The sequence below is a fragment of the Macaca mulatta genome, chromosome 20 (assembly GCF_049350105.2).
Source record: "Macaca mulatta isolate MMU2019108-1 chromosome 20, T2T-MMU8v2.0, whole genome shotgun sequence".
NCBI classification, from domain to species: Eukaryota; Metazoa; Chordata; class Mammalia; order Primates; family Cercopithecidae; genus Macaca; species Macaca mulatta.
This window is the reverse complement of record NC_133425.1, coordinates 77,200,779-77,215,759: the sequence shown is the minus strand read 5'-3', so window position 1 is coordinate 77,215,759 and position 14,981 is coordinate 77,200,779. Positions and strand designations below refer to the sequence as shown.

The following is a 14,981-nucleotide window of genomic DNA, read 5'->3' as shown; positions in this document are numbered from 1 at the left end:
CTTTGCACAACCCCACCCCCTTCCCAGCATCACCTCGGGTCTTCCCAGGTGCACCCCACCCCCACCGCCCATCCCTCCACCCCCACCCCCTGTAAACCACCTCCCACACACCAAGTCCCCTGGAGTTAGCCTCAAAGGCTGGCACCCCACTCCAGCCATCCTCCCCTTGGACCTCCCTGCCCACCCATCATCTTCTGGCACACCTTTGGGAATTTTTGGACCCTCCAGACATCTCATAGCTTCCTCTCATTCCCCGCTTTACATCACCAACACCTAGCACAAGTGCTGGCCAGGCCATGACCCTGTTCTTCAAGTTCCCATTTCCTTCCTCCTCCCACTACTTAACAAAAATTTCTCTCTGGAAGCTCAAGACATATTCAAGCAAACAGACAGAAGGCTTGGGCACCTTCCCACACATAACCCACCCTCTTTTCCGACTTTCAGTCATTCAGTCAACCAGGCAGTCACAGAACCCCACTCTGAGCGTTAGGGATGCCACGCTGCAGAGACAGACACAGTCCTGCCCTCAGACAGCTCCAAGTCTGGGAGGGAGGACAGGCCCTGTCCAGGCTGGCATGAGATACGTGCAAATCCACATCTCCATCCATATCAGGAGTGCAACAGAGTCCACACTGGGGCTTCTCCCCAGCAAGGGGAAGAAAGGCTTCTCTGAGTACATGCATCCTGGCTGAGTTCTCCAGACTGCAGCTCACCTGGGAAGAAGAGAAAGCCTCCCTTTGTAGGGAGTTCTGGAGTTCAAAGACCTTGGTTCAAATCCTGGCTGTGCGCCCCAGGGGTGAACAGGAACCTGGGCACGTCGTGTCCTTTCTCTTTGCTCTTTCCTCCTCTGTACAAGCAGTGATGCCTATCACTGAGTTGTCGTGCAAACCAAGTGAAATAACATGAAATAAAAACCATCTGGTCCCAGAAGGGCTCCACCGAGGTGAGTTTAGCTACTAGGATGAATGGTTTTCTTTTTTTTTTTTTTTAGACGGAGTCTCTCTCTCCCAGGCTGGAGTGCAGTGGCGCGATTTCGGCTCACTGCAAGCTCTGCCTCCCCTCCTGCCTCAGTCTCCCGAGTAGCTGGGACTACAGGCGCCTGCCACCACGCCCGGCTAATTTTTTTGTATTTTTAGTAGAGACGGGGTTTCACCGTGTTAGCCAGGATGGTCTCGATCTCCTGACCTGGTGATCCGCCCACCTCGGCCTCCCAAAGTGCTGGGGTTGGAGCCACCGTGCCCGGCCAGATGAATGTTTTTCTGTACCACCTTGCAACACCACCTTCCCAGCTGCTGGTGGTTTCACTTTAAGTAAAACGCCCCAGCATTGCTTATTGACCTCAGCCAAAGACGCTGCTTTAAGAAAAACCAAAGGTGTTAGGTTATTTCACACACGTAGCAGCGTCTGACATGGCAGCTGGGGGAATAGGTGAGATGCACAGCAGAACACGTAATGACAAAAGGGGCTTCTGAGGCACACACGGTAGGGCAGAAAGAGCCCAGTTCTAGAACGATCTAGCAGGCATGAGTTAAATCCAGCTCTTCCTCTTCCGGCTGTATGAAGAAGCCTCTATTCTGGTTTACTGTCTATTTTCTCATCTATAAAATGGAAAAAGAATATACACCCCATAGAGATATATCTGAAAAAAATTTTGCAAAAGGTAAAGTTTACAGCCAGGCGCAGTGGTTCATGCCTGTAATCCCAGCACCTTGGGAGGCCAAGGTGGGCAGATCACTTGAGGTCAGGAGTTTGAAACCAGCCTGGCCAACATGGTGAAACCCTGTCTCTACTAAAAATACAAAAATTAGCTGGGTGTGATAGTGAGTGCCTGGATGCCTGTAATCCCAGCTACTCAGGACACTGAGGCAGGAGAATGGCTTGAGCCCAGGAGATGGAGGTTGCAGTGAGCCAAGATTGTGCCACTGCACTCCAGCCTAGGTGACAGAGTGAGACGCCATCTCAATAAACAAACAAACAAACTTACTTTACTTTTCGGCCTGCAGATAGAACATGGGTCTGCCCTTATCTTCTTTGTTAAAAAGATAATAAACAACAGAGTTGTTGAGGCTGCACTGATAGCAAAGGGGAGAACTAGTATCCTGCTTCCATGTGAAGAGATTCTTCCCAGATCATTACACTCAAATAATTCGGTCTGTGATTCTAATGCTTCATATTAATGCAGAGCTACTCAATGGATAAGAGTTTTAAGTGATGCTGAAGAAACTGACTGGTGCTTCTCTCCCCTCTGGGACTCTCCCTCCCCAAAGGAGGAAGGGACCAATCTCTGGAAAAAGGAACTAAGGATTCGCAGCTCAGCAGTTTCGTTTTGTTCTAGTCGGATCCACTCCCAAGGGACCACGTGCCCTGCCCTGTTCCCTGCCACTCGGAGGGGAGCTGCCTCTAAGACAGGGGTCCCCAACCCCCAGGCCATAAACTGGTACCTGTCTGTGGCCTGTTAGGAATTTGGCCGCACAGCAGGAGGTGAGCAGGTCTACAAATATTACCGCCTGAGCTCTGCCTCCTGTCAGATCATCAGTGGCATTAGATTCTCACAGAAGCACAAACCTTATTGTGAACTGCGCATGTGAGGGACCTAGGTTGCATACTCCTTATAAGAATCCAATGCCTGATGATCTGTCACTGTCTCCCATCACCCCCAGATGGAACTGTCAAGTTGCAGGAAAACAAGCTCAGGGCTCCCAGTGATTCTATATTATGGTGAGTTGTAAAATTATTTCATTATATATTATAATGTAGTCATAATATAAATGAAGTACACAATAAACGTAATGCCCTTGAATCATCCTGACACTATCCCTCCAAGCCAACCTGGCCCAAGGAAAAGTTATCTTCCACAAAACCAGTCTCTGGTGCCAAAAAAGTTGGGGACTGCTGCTCTGAGACATCTATGGGCATCCACCCAGGCCATGACAGGGTGGGAAGGTCAGGGGCCAGGTGTCAGGGCTCAATTCTAAGCGTGCTCTCCAGGCAGCCATCTCATCACCCTTCGTTGATTGCCGATGTTTCACTTCTCAATCGTTTCCAAACTCAGGAGACCATGAGAAAATGAGGAGCTTTATGTGCTCACCACTAACACCCCTAACATGCCCATCAAATAATTCTTTATGTTTTTTGGAGACAAGGTCTTGCTCTGTCACCCAGGCTGGAGTGCAGTGGCACAATCACAGCTCACTGCATCCTTGAACTCTTATGCTCAAGGGATCCTCCTGCCTCAGCCTCCCAAAGCCAGGTGACCGAGACTACAGGCATGCACCACCACACCTGGTTAACTATTTTTAGTAGAGACACGGTCCTACTATGTTGCCTAGGCTGGTCTCAAATCCCTGGCCTCAAGTGATCCTCCCATTCCGGTTTCCCAAAGTGTTGGGATTACAGGCATGAGCCACCATGCCCAGCCTAAATGTTCATTATTTTAGTGTCATTTAAACTTGGTGTTTTCACCCTTCTGCTGGAAACTAAATTTAAATGGTGCTCACCCTTTGTTATGTGTTAACTGTAGCACATTTTAAAACATACTGAAAAAATATATACCTGGCACCTCTAAACTATGAAATCAAGTTTCTTTTCTATATAAAATTAAGTTTAAAAATAGTGAATCAATATTAAAATAAGTATTAGACATAAAACAGTACTGGTGGTGTGCAAATGTAACAAAAATTATTAAGGCAATAAAGGAAGGGCTCATTACTTTATATACAGCCTATTAATATTTTAATAGGCTAATTCTGCTTCTCTTTAAGCCAGTACTGTATATCAAAATTACACAGAAAACTCTCATTATACCAAGACTATAGAGAGATTTTTTTTCCCCACACATGGATTGACCAGTTTTGGGGGGTGGTTTGGAGCCATATGACACTATTTCTCAAACTGCAAACATTTGTTTATCAACCTTATAAGGTTTGTTGTATCTGCCTACTGCTGATACTATTTATCTGAAGTTTCCTTTAAATCAACTCACTGTTTTCACCTGAATTGATGTATGTTAAGAATGATTTTATGTTTTTGGCAAAAAGAAAACCAGTAACACTCACCATATACAACAGGAACTGCAAAATTAAAAAAAAAAATCAGTGGAAACAGGACAATATTATTAAATTCTACCTACAAACAGTTGTCTGCTAGAAGCAAAAACCCCGGCTTGGTTCTGTGAGTCATAAAGGGAAAGAAGAAGCCTTTAAGACCGGCACAAAGCCAATTAGCCATGCAAAACTCACTGATGGAGACAAGAGTCAGAGTGGTGTCACCTAAGGAGAGGACTGGGTCACCGGCACCCGAGGAATGGCCACAGAGGTGGACCCACGCTTAAAGCCTTGAGCCTTACATGCACCATGTGTGCATTTTACCACATCTATGTTATTTATATATCTTTTTATTTTACTTTAAGTTCTGGGATACATGTGCAGAACGTGCAGGTTTGTTACATATATATGTGCCATGGTGGTTTGCTGCACCTATCAACCTGTCATCTAGGTTTTAAGCATTATGTATTTGTCCTAATGCTCTCCCTCCCCTTGCCCCCGCCTGCCGACAGGCCCCAGTGTGTGATGTTCCCCTCCCTGTGTCCATGCGTTCTCATTGTTCAACTCCCACTTATGAGTGAGAACATGTGGTGTTTGGTTTTCTGTTCCTGTGTTAGTTTGCTGAGAATGATGGTTTCCAGCTTCATCCATGTCCCTGCAAAGGACATGAATTCATTGCTTTTTATGTCTGCAAATTATATTTTAATAAAGACATTTCATATCTTTCAGGCCGGCAACAACGGCTCACGCCTGTAATCCCAGCACTTTGGGAGGCCAAGGCAGGCAGACCACAAGAGGCCAGGGGTTCAAGACCTGCCTGGGAAACATGGTGAAACCCCATTGCTACTAAAAATATAAACATCAACCAGGCATGGTGGCGGGCGCCTGCAGTCCCAGCTGCTTGTGAAGCTGGGAGGTTGAGGCAGGAGAATCACTTGAACCCAGGAGGTGCAGGTTGCAGTGAGCCAAGATCAAGCCAGTGCACTCTAGCCTGGGAGACAGAGCCAGACTCTGCCTCAAAAAAAAAAAAAAAAAATTCGTATCTTTCAAAGAGAGACATGTTAAAATTTTGGAAATGAAGTTGGTGTAACTATTAAGGAGTGACTAAGAAATCCTTACATCGCTTCCATCTGTTGACTATGATGGTAAATATAGGATGCTATGCATGCGATAAAATTGTACATAACTAAATACACACGAGTACAAGGAAAATGGGGGAAAACTGAGTAAGACTGGTGGTGGGTCCTATCAATGTTGTCAATATTAATATCCTGGTTGTGATACTGTACTATAGTTTTGCAAGACATTACCACTGGGGATAACTGGGTAACGTCCACATGAGATCTCTCTGTATTATTTCTTACAACTTTATGTGAATCTTCAATTATCTCAACAAAAATTCCAAAGGAAAAAAATGCATAGTATCAAGGAGGAAAAAAAAAAAAAAAGACATGTTGGTACCGAACAGATGTTCTTGTCATAATCAGGAAGACGGAAAGGGAACTGAGAAGGAAACCACGCTCCCAACCTTGATTCAGGCTCCCTGGGCACCGCCTGGTGTTCATGCTTTGCTGTGGCACCCACAACACGGGGGTCCCTGCAGAGAGCATCCCTTACCCCTCCCAGTGGATTCTACCAGCCATCTCTGGGCTCCACCTTCTGCCAGGACCCGTCCTATTTCCCGCCCAGCTAGAAATAGACGTTCATGTAGCCTCCTGATAAGCTGGGCACTGAAACCCAGAGGAAGTGGCCTGCAGGGTGCCCACTCGTTTGGAAAAGGCAAAGGTCACAGAGCTATAGAAGCCAGCTGGGACCACAATTCCTAGGAATGTCAGCAAGGAGTTGAGACAGTCTGAGCACTGGCAGAAGAGTAAATACAGACTTCTCTTTCAACAACAGCCTTCATTTGATCACACGCTTTTCTGAGTTCCATCCAAAGCACCACTGCACATATATGTATTCTCGTTCTTTGAGTTTGCTAGTTTGTCTTTTTTTGTTTTTGTTTGCTTTTTACAGCAAAAGAGGTTCTGAGAATACAGACAACTACCTTAACGTTGCCTGCCTGGAGTAAATTCTGGAGTTCTAACTGATGTTGAGTCTTTCTATGGAGAACGCTGGTCCTCAACTTCCTATTTAGGACCTTTTGGCTTCAGAGAAAACCAAAGAGGATAAAAGGGAAGGGAAACTACATATATAGAAACACCAAGTACATGCCGGTGTGCACGGCCGGGTCCTGACACCTGTGCACTCACGTGTGGCTCAGATGATTGTCTTCCTTCCACAGGTGGGAAAGCTGAAGCAGAGAGAGTCACTGATTCATCCAAGGCCACAATGGTTGAGCCAGAACTTGAACCTGAGTGGCTGGGCTCCAAAGTTTGCACTCTTTTTTGAGACAGAGTCTTGCTCTGTTGCCAAGGCTGGAGTGCACTGGCATGATCTCAGCTCACTGCACCTCAGCCTCCTGAGTTCAAGCGATTCTCCTGCCTCAGCTTCCCAAGTAGCTGGGACCAAAGATGTGTGCCACCATGCCCGACTAATTTTTGAATTTTTGCTGGAGATGGGCTTTCACCATGTTAGCAAGGCTGGTCTCAAACTCCTCACCTCAGCTGATCCACCCACCTCAGCCTCCCAAAGTGCTGGGATGACAGGCTTGAGTCACCTTGCCCGGCCCAAAGCTTGCACCCTTAACCACTACCCAGGGAGGGAGGAAATGAGAAGCCAAGATCCAAAGTGCTCTCCCCCGCAGACAGCAAGAACCTCTTGGCTCCAGTAGTGGGAATACAAGCCCATGACTGACACGTGGACCAGTACGGGTCACCGGGAGATCCACGATCCGGTCCCGCTGCCATTACCTTACTGTGTGACCTTGGGAGAGTCATTTTTACCTCCCTGGGCCTCAGTTTCCCCATCTGAGAAATGCAGGGATTGGGTCAGCTGTGTCATGTGGGAAGTCCCTAGGGTATGAAAACACTAGCTGACATCAATTCAGGATGAAAATGGCTCTGGTCTTGTCCTTGGTGGCCCTGGAAAGAAAGTATAAATGGGTAATGTTGAGGGTTGAACTGCATCCCCCAAAAAGATATATAGAAGTCCAGTCCCTGGTATCTGTGAATGTGGCCTTCTTTGGAAATAGGGTCTTTGCAGATGTAGTCAAGATGAGCTCATGTGGATTAGGGTGGGTCCTAACCCAAGACTAGGGTCCTTATAAGAGGGAAATTTGGATAGAGACACACACAGAGGCAGAGATGGGAGTGCCATATCCACCAGCCAAGGGACACCCAGGGTCACCAGCAGCTAGCAGAGGGCAGAAGAGGCGAGGAAGGATCCTCCCCTAGAGCCTCCAGCAGAAGCACGGCCCTATCAACACCTTGATTTCAGACTCCTAAGCTCCAGACTACAAGGGAGTACATTTCTGTTTTAAGTCCCTCAGTTTGTGGCACTTGCGTTATGGCAGCCACTGGACACTAATATAGGTAATAACGTGGTTTTCTTATCTTCAATTATTATTATTATTATTATTGTATTTGAGACAGAGTCTTGCTCTATCACTCAGGCTAGAGTGCAATGGCACAATCTCGGCTCACTGCAACCTCCGCCTCCCAGGTTCAAGCGATTCTCATACCTCAGCCTCCTGAGTAGGGTCACCACACCTGGCTAATTTTTGTATTTTTAGTAGAGATGGGGTTTCGCCATGTTGGCCAGGCTGGTTTCAAACTCCTGACCTCAGGTGATCCGCCCGCTTCGGCCTCCCAAAGTGCTGGGATTACAGGCGTGAGCCACCGCACCCAGCCATCTTCATTATCATTATAACAGCTACTTACTAAGTGTTCGCTGTGCGTAAGGCACTGTATTAACTGCTTCACTTAAATTATCCCATTTCGTGCCAGCCACCCTATGACAGAGGAGTCGTTATGATACCCATTTTGCAGACATAAAATTCTAAGGCTCAAAGCAGACAAGGAGCTTGTTCAAGGTCACTCAGTGAACTAATAGCAGAGCTGACACCAAACCAAGTAAGTGGCACCTGGAAGGCCACTTCCTCCTCTTTGGGCACCTCTACCTCCTCCCACTGAGAAAAACAGTGTTCATAACACCAGGAGGTGGGCAATGGGCCTTTCTCCTGCCCACGGGGTCTGTTCTCCAGAGAGCAGATTACAGCAAGGACTTCGCACTTCGCAGTAGTACCCAGTTCCACAATGGACCAAGGCTGCCTCCCCATCCACCCAGGACGAATCCAGAGTTAGCCATAAAAGACCAAAGGAACAAACAAAAACTCCTCAGCTCATGGCCAAGAAGCTCTGGGGACTGGCAGGAGGTTTTGTTAAAGGAGACTGTCCCTCTCCTGGGAGCCCTTGGAAAGGGGAGCCATGCCTTGGTCCAATGGGCTCTCATCCCTGCCCTGCTCAGATCTCACCCTGGCCCAGGTGGGTCCTACCAGAATCTTCCTCTCAGGAACATCTCTCAAGGAGCCCCAGCTCTGAAACCCCTAACAGCAGCAGCAGCAGCAACTCTGTGGATCCAGGGTCTATCAACCAAGTGACAAGTGCTCTCTGTCCATCATCTCAGTGGTCTCTCCCACAACCCTAAGTAACCACCATTATCATACCTCCATTTTGCAGAAGGGGAAACTGAGGCTCAGGCAGGCTGGGTAAGCTGGGGTCTGAGTCCTCCCCGTCTAGCTGCAGACCCAGAGTTCTCCAACACCACCCGCACTGGCTCCTGGGCTAAGACTCTCACACAGACTGCCCTCGCAATTCTGCCAGCAGCCAGCAGAACACCGAGCCCTGCCAAGGTCAAGTTCAGGGCAGAAACACCTACTCGGACAAAGAACAAATCAGGTCCCCTTACGGACCATTTAATAGGTGTCAGAGCTGACCTCAGCATCTCTTTAATAATCCTCCCGCCAATCTTGGGAAGAAAGCCCCATTTTCCAGAGACAGCCCAGGAAGATGAAGTCACCCATTCAAGGCCACCTGGCTGGGTTTTGATGCCAAAGACACCAGGGTAATCTGTGGGGGTGGCCCGCAGTGGGAGGCCTGGAGACAAGTTAAGTCCAGTTACCTCCTGTCCCCATTCCCCCGTTCCAGCAGCTGCTCCCTGAATGACCTCTCAGAAAACCTTGGGGTGAACCAGTTAGCTTCCGGCTAAAGATGACTCCTTCCTTTGAAGTCAGGTAAGCCTCTACAGACAGAGAGATGCCAGAAGCCTTCAGCACTCCCATCACCAAAGGCAACTGTTAGGTAAGACACACAGGAGCCCGGGCGCCGTGGCACATGCTTGTAACCCCAGCACTTTGGGAGGCCAAGACAGGAGGATTGCTTGAGCCCAGGAGTTCCGAGACCAGCCTAGGCAACATCTCACCTTAGCTGTAAGTCCTCAACTCTACCAAAAAAAAAAAAAAAAGTAAAAATTAGCCAGGACTGGTGGTGCATGCCTGTGGTCCCAGCTACTCAGGAGAATGAGGTGGGAATATTTATTGAGCCTAGGAGATGGAAGGTACAGTGAGCTGTGATCACACCACTGCACTCCAGCCTGGGCAACAAAGTGAAATCCTGACTCAAAAAAAAAAAAAAAATTAATTTTTAAATTAAAAAAAAAATTGGCCGGGCGCGGTGGCTCAAGCCTGTAATCCCAGCACTTTGGGAGGCCGAGACGGGCGGATCACAAGGTCAGCAGATCGAGACCATCCTGGCGAACACAGTGAAACCCCGTCTCTACTAAAAATACAAAAAAAACTAGCCGGGCGAGGTGGCGGGCGCCTGTAGTCCCAGCTACTCGGGAGGCTGAGGCAGGAGAATGGCATAAACCTGGGAGGCGGAGCTTGCAGTGAGCTGAGATTCGGCCACTGCACTCCAGCCTGGGTGACAGAGCGAGACTCCGTCTCAAAAAAAAAAAAAATTAATTAAAAATAAATTAAAAATAAAACCCAGGCAGGAGTATCCTTTACCTTGTCCGTGATTAACAGGAGAGGCCAGGTGTTTCCCGGTGCCTCCTGCTCAGCCACAGGGAACAGCCACCCAGGCCAGAATGCTGGCTCAGGACCCTTGTACTGACCGGAGCCACAGTCCAGGAAAAAGGACCTTGGAGGTGTGGACAGATTGCAAAAGAAAGCCCCAGTCCTCCAGAAGCTTCTCCAGAGCCCGGTGACTCTAGTGCACAACCAGGCTGTGGTCCCCGCAGCTCTCTCGGCCTGGAAAGCTGGCCACAGAAAGGTAAAGCCCTCCTTCTTTAAAGGGGTGATTTTCGTTCTGGGGTTGCTGAACCCCAAACATGGTATCCTCATGCTGTGGGCTCTTCTCACAGACCAGAGTCAGGGAAGGAATGGGTTCTGCGAGATGGGTGCCAGCAGGAAAGCACCCTCACCTTGGCTGTAAGTCCCCACGCGACACCCCCTCTCTGAGAGGCTGCCTTCCGCTTCTGGACTTCCCCTTTCCAGGTCCTCATCACATCTCACAAGCGTGACTCGTCTCCCTGAGTTACTGTTATGGCCCCAGCAGCAAGCTGGGCACACAGGAGGCCTTCAAGTAGTGGCTGACCACTGGTTGCCTGGGCCTCACACGCTGACACCTTCCTATCTGGGCACTTACCCTGCTCTTCTATGGCTCATGGGTCACCCACAGGGTCTCCCACCAGCTCCAAGGATGGCGGGCCTCTGCCTCATTCTCTAGCTTTGCAAGAATGGGGTCTGATCCTCAGGCAGTCAACTGGATATCAGACCACTCACAGAAGCCTAATCAAAATGGTAGATTCTGGCTGGGCACAATGGCTCATGCCTATAATCCCAGCACTAAGGGAGGCTGAGGCAGGAGAATGGCTTGAGCTCAGGAGTTTGAGACCAGCCTGGGCAACATGGCAAAATCCCATCTCCACAAAAAGTACACACACACACACACACATACAAATGAGCTGGGTATGGTAGTGCACATCAGTAGTCCCAGCCACGTGGGAGGCTGAGGTGGAAGCATAGCTTGAAGCCAGGAGACAGAGGTTGCAGTGAGCTGTGATTGTGCCACTGCACTCCCACCTGGGTGACAGAGTAAGACCATGTCTCAAAAAAAGGCAGGGTGGGGACAGATTCTCCTCAAAAAGGAAAGGAAGAGCATGCATTAGGGAGTATTCACTTATCCTCTTTTGCTTAATCTGAGGATTATTCCTAAATTGTGGCTGCCATGTGTAGCAGAGGCCAGCAGAGAGGCTCTGATGGTGCCCGCCACCTCCGACCACCGCCACTGTAACGACGACGGTGAATATCCCCCAAAGCATTCACCATGAGTCAGGCACTGAGCAAAGGCTTTATGTGCATTTCTTCATTTGAGCTTCACAGAATTGCCACAATATCACTATTCCCCCCATTTATCAAAGGAGAAGACTGAGGCCGGAGTATGACAAAGCCCACTGCTGGTAACTGGGTCCGAGTACCCAGGCTCAATGGTGGGGCATGACTGGTTCCAGCAAGACAGCAGCCTGCAGAAGTCAGTCCCTTCCGCTAGGGCGAGAAGAGTCACCCCTGCCCCCGCTTTGCCTGTGCAAATGAGTCTTCATTTGTGGTTAGCAAGCCAGCCCTTCATTTCCCCACCAGGCTCAGAGTTTTGCAAACCAAAGTTGGGGGATGGCTAGCATGGCCTCCCGGCAGTTCCTGTTGCAGACAGCTAGAAGGTAAGAGCCTTCCTTCCCTTTCAGAGAAGGCGGGATTGGGGCAAGAGGGGTGAGCCTCCTGGGGTCCCCATTACCCTCTAGCCCAGGCACTTCTGGCCTAAGTTCCCCCTTACACAAGGATCTGAGTCCCACTCAGGGGGTACAAATGCTTGTCAGACTCCACAGCTTGGGGCTGAGATCTACCTGCCTCCCTCTTTCCCAGCACTGGCCAGAGACCCAGCCAGGGGTCCCAACTGGAGTGTGGGGTTGGATGAGGTTCAAATACCAACCCCATCTTGTCCCTAACTGTAAAATTGAGACAAATAGACAGGGCCAGTTTCGTGGCACTGACACAAAGATTTAAGGAGACCAAGTTCATGGCCAAGTGCTTAGTAAAGTGCCTGGCACATAGCCTGTGTTTAAATGTTTGCCACTGTTATCCACAGATTCTCATGATGATGGTCACGTCCGTTCATTCAGCCATTCAGTCAACAACGAGCAGTTGAAAGCCAATGTGCCAGGCACTGTTCTGGCAGCTGGGGATACAGCTATGAATAAAATAGACCAAATTCCTGGCATCGAAGAATTGCATTCTAATAGGGGGAGAAAGAGACAAATCAATATTTATTACATTTGGCAATCAGAAGTGCTACAAAAACTAAACCAAAGCAGAGCAAAGCATGGTGGGTGACCAGGAGGGAGGGGCTCTCATAGAAGGTGTTATCACGGAGGCCTCCCCAGAGTGGTGACATCTAGGCTGGTATCTGAGATAGACTATTCCAGGCAGAGCACGTAGTAAATGCAAAGACCCCAAGATGGAAATGTGTCTGGTATGTTCTAGAAAGAGCAATGTCGTCACCAGCTGGGACATACTACACGTGCTCTCTGAAACCCTCATGGCCCCTAGTACCTGTCCGTCTCCCCTCTCCTTCCTGGACATCCTAGTCACGCCATCTCTGCACCTGCATGTAACCTCAGTCAGCCAGGAGCCTGATGGCCCCTCACCCTTCCCATCCCCTCCACTATCACACACTGTGTTCCTCAGTCTCCTCTGGGGTCCTCTGGAGTCAGCTGCAGCCCTTGGCAGCTGATTTTGCCATTTCATTCATATATATAAATATATAAAAAAATATGTGTGTGTGTATATATATATACACACTCACATATATATACACATACACATACACACACACATATATATACACACACATATATACACATATATACACACACACATATATACACACACATATACACACATATATACACACACATATATACGCACATATATACACACATATAAGCACATACACACATATATACACACATATGTACACACATATACATACACACATATATATACACACATACACATATATACACACATATATACACACACACATATACACACACACATATACACACATACACACACACACATATATATACACACACACACACACATATATATATACACACACACACCACACTTTTTTTGTTTTGTTTTTTAAGACAGAGTCTTACCAGGCACGGGGGCTTATGCCTGTAATCCCAGCACTTTGGGAGGCTGAGGCAGGTGGATCATTTGAGGTCAGGAGTTCCAAGACCAGCCTGGCCAACATGGTGAAATCCCGTCTCTACTAAAAATACAAAAATTAGCTGGCGGTGGTGGCATGCGCCTATAATCCCAGCTACTTGGAAGGCTGAGGCATGAGAAATGCTTGAACCCAAGAAGTGGAGGTTTCAGTGAGCCAAAAGTAGCATCACTAAACTCCAGTCTGGGTGACAGAGCGAGACTGTCTCAATAAAAAGAAGAAGAAAAAGACAAGACACTGCTGGAGTGAGTGGCATGATCACAGTTCACTACAGCCTCAGCCTCCTGGGCTGAGGTGATCTTCCCACCTCAGACTCCTAAGTAGCTGGGACTACAGGCACGTGCCACCACGCCTGGCTAGTTTTTGTACCTTTTGTAGGGACAGGGTTTCATCATGTTATCCAGGCTATTCTCAAATCCCTGGGCTCAAGCGATCCCCCTGTCTCGGCCTCCCAAAGTGCTGAGACTATAGGCGTGAACCACTGCACCCGGCCACCATTATACATTTAATCTCCCCACTCCCTGAAGGCAAGACAGCATTGCTCACTCATGGGTCCACAACAGGAAAGTGCCTGGCACCTAGCGAGGATGCCACCAAGAGGTAAAACAAGCCCCCTAGAGAGCGATTTGGCACTCACTCCTGAGGCTGGTAATACACACGCCGCCCTGCCCCAACTCAGAGGTTCCTTCCCCACCCATGGCTACCTCAGCACCCTCTATAACTTCAAAGGAGAAAGGGACTCAGAACAAATGCCCAGCATGAGAGTGGACAAATTGGCTCTTGTCACCAATGGATTGCTCTACAGCAATTTGAAAGAAAGAAACACCTCTACATATCGATGGAAATAAACAAAAACTATGTGCAATGTGGTGTCCTGGATGAATCCTGGAACAGAAGGAGAAACTGTTAAAGTCCAAATAAATTCTGGAACTTAGATAGTGATGTGGTAATGTTAATTTCTCACTTTTGGCAAAGACATCATGGCAATATAAAATAGAGAAATGGGCCAGGTGTGGTGGCTCACACCTGTAATCCCAGCACTTTGGGAGGCCAAGGCGGGCAGATCACTTGAGGTTAGGAGTTTGAGACTAGCCTGGTCAACATGGTGAAACTGGCCATGTGCAGTGGCTCACTCCTGTAATTCCAGCACTTTGGGAGGCCGAGTCGGGCAGATCACCTGAGGTCAGGAGTTCGAGGCCAGCCTTACCAACAGGGTGAAATCCTGTCTCTACTAAAAATACAAAAATTAGCCGGGCATGTTGGCATGTGCCTGTAATCCCAGCTACTCAGGACGCTGAGGCGGGAGAATTGCTTGAACCCAGGAGGCAGAGGTTGCAGTGAGCTGAGATTGCACCACTGCACCCCAGCCTGGGCGACAGAGCCAGACTCCGTCAGAAAGAAAGAAGGGAGGGAGGGAGGGAGGGAGGGAGGGAGGGAGGGAGGGAGGGAGGGAGGAAGGAAGGAAGGAAGGAAGGAAGGAAGGAAGGAAGGAAGGAAGGAAGGAAGGAAGGAAAGAAAGAAAGAAAAAACAACTACTAACTACCCCATTAATGAATGAAAATCACAGATACAAAAAAGACAGGGCAGAGGGAGCAGTCCTCGTCATCATTAAAAGCCAGGTCCTATGCTTTTCTGGCTATTGCAGAGACTAGCAATGTTTAAGAGGATTGCGCACACAGGGAATTCATTCCATGATCTCCTGTAAAAT

General features: G+C 48.5%; 1 protein-coding gene and 1 long non-coding RNA gene across 7 annotated transcripts in view; one reads left to right on the top strand and one right to left on the bottom strand.

Annotated features, from left to right (window-relative positions):
* The window catches only part of PLCG2 (phospholipase C gamma 2), a 230,942-nt gene that overhangs the window by 118,441 nt on the left and 97,520 nt on the right, over window positions 1-14,981 (bottom strand). The window contains exon 1 of one of the 6 annotated variants that reach the window (XM_028841286.2): window positions 8,650-8,874. The exons of the other annotated variants lie outside the window; for them this stretch is intronic. The gene's annotated coding sequence lies outside the window, so the exon portion shown is untranslated. Of the gene's footprint in view, window positions 1-8,649; window positions 8,875-14,981 lie in introns of those variants that run through there. 6 annotated transcript variants of the gene reach the window in all.
* Window positions 10,128-12,256, top strand: LOC144338255 (uncharacterized). The gene is made up of 3 exons (XR_013412241.1): window positions 10,128-10,255; window positions 11,406-11,699; window positions 12,125-12,256. It is a non-coding gene; the product is annotated as an uncharacterized LOC144338255 (long non-coding RNA).